This window comes from Littorina saxatilis, linkage group LG7 (genome assembly GCF_037325665.1).
Source record: "Littorina saxatilis isolate snail1 linkage group LG7, US_GU_Lsax_2.0, whole genome shotgun sequence".
Classification (NCBI taxonomy): Eukaryota; Metazoa; Mollusca; class Gastropoda; order Littorinimorpha; family Littorinidae; genus Littorina; species Littorina saxatilis.
Window position 1 is genome coordinate 9713064 of NC_090251.1, and position 5000 is coordinate 9718063.

Here is a 5000-nt window from a genome sequence, read left to right on the forward strand (position 1 = left end):
GGGGGCTGGTCCTAGGTTCCGGAAGCCCCCCCCCCCTTTACCTGGCTAATGTAACATTTCTTGTCTGAAAAAGAGATCCAAAATACCCCTTTCTAAAGATAACTATTTTCAAAAGCTCCAGGGAGGGGGAGGGGAGGCTGCTCAAGCCCCCCCCCCCCCTCTTATCAGCAATGTCATCCCTGCCTTATTTTCAAAACCCCTCCCTCTCATACACAATATTTCCAGCTCTTCTAACATTTGCATATATACATCCATATACAGACGCACAGAATGATGCACAGACAGGCATGTACTCATAGACATCCATACACAAGCGTACAAACAAACAAACACGCACACTCAACGAATTGCTTTTTAGCCAAGCATGCAAGTGAGTTTTTATTCTCAGGTACAAAAATTATGACAGATTGTAAACCTTTTCGATTGCTTTGTTGGTGGGAGATGGTGGAGGTAGGTTTTGATAAAGTGGGTGCACAAAACACGAGTTCACGTGGGAGTTCCAGCCCATGAACGCAGAAGAATAATAAGAAGAAGATAAAGTGGGTTAGCATCAGAGTGGGTTTTTTTTCTCCAAGGGACGGAGATGGAAGAATTAAGTGTGACCAAAACATCTGCAATATCTGTCCCACAAAGTCTGTTAACTTAACGGTCAGTGTGATGCTACCGTTGACCGTTTTTGTTGACTTTCCAAGCATCTGTGATGACACAAGATCCAAACTTACTTCAACGAAAACACATCGTTGGTGGTATTACACCTTGGGTAGGGCATGGATGTGGTCAACACTGACGTATAGTATACGTCACATTGTCCACTTTGACGGGCGAGAGAGTAATCGCTGGCTCCATGGCCATCAAGGGTGAACTGTTTGCTTGACCGTGGTCAGATTGGAAGGTGTGAATGCAAATGGCTTGTTTGTTGAAACGGGAGACACAATAGGTGCACGAACGCTTGGTCAGGGAAAAAGCAAAAGCAGGGAATGATATGGATTTGTCCAGTATTCTGTTCCACGCGTGTCCAGTGTAAGGGAGAATGATATGGATTTGTCCAGTATTCTGTTCCACGCTTGTCCAGTGTAAGGGTGATATCAAAAGCAGAGAAGGATTTGTCCAGTATTCAGTTCCAAGCGTGTCTAGTGTATAGTTCCAGGCCACTGTTTGTTTGTACTTGACAGTATTTTCACACGTGGTGAGAAATTCAGTCCCCTACATAATGAAGGAAATGCCCTGGGTCCAGCCCTTTATGATCTGGTCAAAACATAGAAGTTGACATCGCGAAGTCTTTTTATCGAAAAATCAGCACCAAAGCCAAGTGCAGCGAGCTTTGTGGAGTAGACTTCGCCCAATTCATGACAGGATTTGATTTCGGTTTTCACTTTGTTAACGTGTAACGAAAAAAAGGGTCCATTGGCCGAAAAGAAAATATTTGGGGGGCGTTTTAAAAATGATTTTGGCGTTTTGAAATAGTTTTAGAAGTTTTGAAAAAGGTTTTGGCATTTTGCACTAGATGATGGCGTTTTGAAATAGTTTTGTGGGAATTGAAATGGGTTTTGGCGTTTTGCAATAGGTTTGGGGGAATTGAAATAGGTTTTGACGTTTTGCAATTGGTTGTGGCGTTTGGCCGGCTTTCAACACCAAACGACACCCTCGAGGATGGAAGACAGCTTTACTTACTATCTCACCCTCTCATCATTATCCCCCTTCCTCAACCAAGCTCCATCACCGTCATTTTTTCAGTCATCCTTTATGGCATTCCGGACTTAACTTACTGTTTATGTCCTTTGTGTGTCGTCATTCAGTGGGCTGGGTGCCAGCTATTCCCTGTCTTACCTTTTCACTCGCGACTCTCCGCACACGCGAAAAGTGGCCATAGGTATCCACGCTGACAATGGGGCCTAAGGTTAATGTTTATTTATGTGATGGGTGTGGAGGTTTACCATCACACGGCCAGGTATCACGTTGCAGAGTTAGATACCTGCGTCCCACACCTTTTCCTTCGTGCGCAGGTATCGCCTAGAGGAGGATCTGAAGACGTTGTCCTCAAAGTTGAGGAAGTCGTGGTGTGCTTGAGCTTTTTTTCGTCAATAAAGATAAAGCAAGAACGGTTAAATGTTTGGAACAATTTTTCCCAGGACAAACCGACACTTTCACAAGAACCTCGACCTAACGGCCTATACAGTGAGACAAATAAGAGACACAACAGAAACAAGAAATTCCTCCGAGGTAGGAAAAACACCCCCGTCTTTACCATTCTCACTGCCACCAACTGAGAAGGTTATTTCCCTTTGACCATTAATATGTCCCTCTATAAGTCCTTGTAGAATCTTAATCCACCAATAACTCCCTAACCGTGTGTTTGACTGGTCCCAGGTTTTGTAAAGACCGTCTCAGGAATGTATAGAACCTGTTCACCAAGTTTGGTGACGATCGGTCCGTTCATTCTTGAGATCTATATGCGAACACAAACACACAAACAAACAAACAAACAAACAAACAAACATATCGACCGAATCCTATACACACCCCTATACCGGGGGTGTAAATAAAGAAATAAGGCCCAAACAAATGTTGCTGTGACTTATGTGAGAATGTCACCAAGATGGTCGTAGCAATGACGATTCGTTTTTAAATGATTTGTTTCTTCTTTTTTTTCATCATGTTCATGCCCCAGACAATCGGGCTAGTTCCCATCAGTTTTATTCGATTGTGCAATGACTAAGTTAGTACTGTCGTTTGAGAAGATCGCTTCGAGTGCATGAAGGTAGATTCTATACCTACACAGAAACAATCACTGCTTGGACAACAGACACCAATACTGTCACGGATATTCTCAAAACGTTTAGATACAAGTTCCTACCCACTATTCTACACCCAGAATGGCCTTCTTTAAAACTAAAGCTCTGAAGATGTCCATGCAGCGAAGAGCGCGTTTAGCTTGAACCAGTGATACCATCCATAGTGTTAGTCGTTAGACTGCATATCACGATGACTTCTCCTTTTCTCCACACTCACAGCCATCTTAATCCGGCGGTGATTCGCTTTCACACTTCCCCCCTTATTTTCACTGCTGTTCTGCGCCGCACACAATCCAGGCTTTGGCGCAATGCTTGACGATGACAACACCTGGCAGATCTTCTGCATACGTGGAAAATCGTGTTGTTTACAGCAGGTATTAACATTCATAAGTGTTTGCATGCATGGGCAGATACCGACAGCATGGCGTCTGTCGCGTGAGCTCAGCTTGAAGACATTTTAAAACGAAAGAATAGATGGCCGCAGTTCATAACAAAAAATCCAGCGCTTTAGACAGCCTTTGCAGCTAATCGGCCGAAGGACTAAAAATCCCACGCATCGGTTGTGAGGAATAGGAGCTAAACATTACTCTTATGTCTTCCACAACAGTATTCACAAACGTACGACCGGTCAATCTTAATGCATCACTGGCAGATCTAGTTGGTTCTAGCAGGCAATAAATGTAGAAGTGGTTTGGAGCATACAAACTTGAGATGCATTAGGCCAAAAAAAAAAAATTGTCTGTTTAGGGTAACATGACCAAAAAAAGTAGGGTCGGTAGGTAGGTAGGTTTTTTTTTTTTTTTTTTTGTGTGTGTGTGTGTGTGTAAATGAAACGCCAAATGTCTCTTTTTAGCATTTTTACCTCTTTTTTTTTATTTTATTTTTTGAAATCAAAAAAAAGTTTTTGGGTCGGCGCCAAATCGATAGGGTCGGTCGGGTTACCCTAAACAGACAATTTTTTTTTTTTGGCCTTATAAAGCTTGGTGTGTGCCCCATGAGCCATGTTATGTTGAAGACATGTTATATGCAAGGAAGACTTAAACAGCTCTTGGAGAAAATCTGAGACAGTGTATACAAAACAGCTTTGGGATTAGAAACCCATTAGTCTTTTGCGATGAAGTCAGTGCTTGTCAATACCGGCACGGTTGGCCTTGTGGTAAGGCGTCCGCCCCGTGATCGGGAGGTCGTGGGTTCGAACCCCGGCCGGGTCATACCTAAGACTTTAAAATTGGCAATCTAGGGGCTGCTCCACCTGGCGTCTGGCATTATGGGGTTAGTGATAGGACTGGTTGGTCCGGTGTCAGAATAATGTGACTAGGTGAGACATGAAGCCTGTGCTGCGACTCCTGTCTTGTGTGTGGCGCACGTTACATGTCAAAGCCGCACCGCCCTGATATGGCCCTTCGTGGTCGGCTGGGCGTTAAGCAAACAAACAAACGAAAAGTGCTTGTCAATATCGTTATAATTCATACACGTTGGTACCTCCGAATGTACGACCATGCAGTTTGTTTTTAAATTAGTTTTGCAGTAATTAAAATATCGTTGTTTTCTGCAAGAGGTAGATGCAGGAGTTGTTGCATGCGTGGGAAGATGCAGACACTTTGGCGTCTGTTGCGTGAACTCAGTTTAAAAACACTTGAAAAGGATCTCACATTCAGTAGCTCATGAAAAGAGAATAACACCAGGGACACATTTTACGGCAATTTTCTGAATACAAACCCCATTGATTGTCAACGATGATCTCAGAGTTTATGAGTAAGAACATACGTAGCCCATAGAAGTATGTATGCCGTGGGAACCCTTTTGCATCTTGTTGTTTTCAACAGGCACTAAATGCAGAAGTGTCCGCATGCATGTGCGAATGCCGACGGTTTAGGGAATGTCGCTTGAGCTCAGTTTGAAAATATGTGCACAGGAAAGAAGATGCAACAGATCATTAAAAGCATGGTGTTTGAGATGTTTTGTGCAGCAGCTGGCGGGGTACAGACGCTCATTCATTCGCGTAAATATTTTCAGCGTTATTTTTTCAGCGTTATCTGCACATGTTACTGGTCCAAGCTAGCCACAGAAAGGTGACGAGGGAGTCACGTGTTGAAATGTGACAATTTGGTACTTCCCGCTAATAACGTCGTGTCCGTTCTGCGCAACACACACAGTCTGAAAATGCGAAAGAAACTCAAAACTGAAACACCTTTAAAAAGGACAAAT

General features: G+C 43.4%; 1 protein-coding gene across 3 annotated transcripts in view; it reads left to right on the forward strand.

Moving 5' to 3' along the window:
• The window catches only part of LOC138970642 (lactadherin-like), a 111543-nt gene that overhangs the window by 342 nt on the left and 106201 nt on the right, over window positions 1–5000 (forward strand). The gene's annotated exons all lie outside the window — the stretch shown is intronic.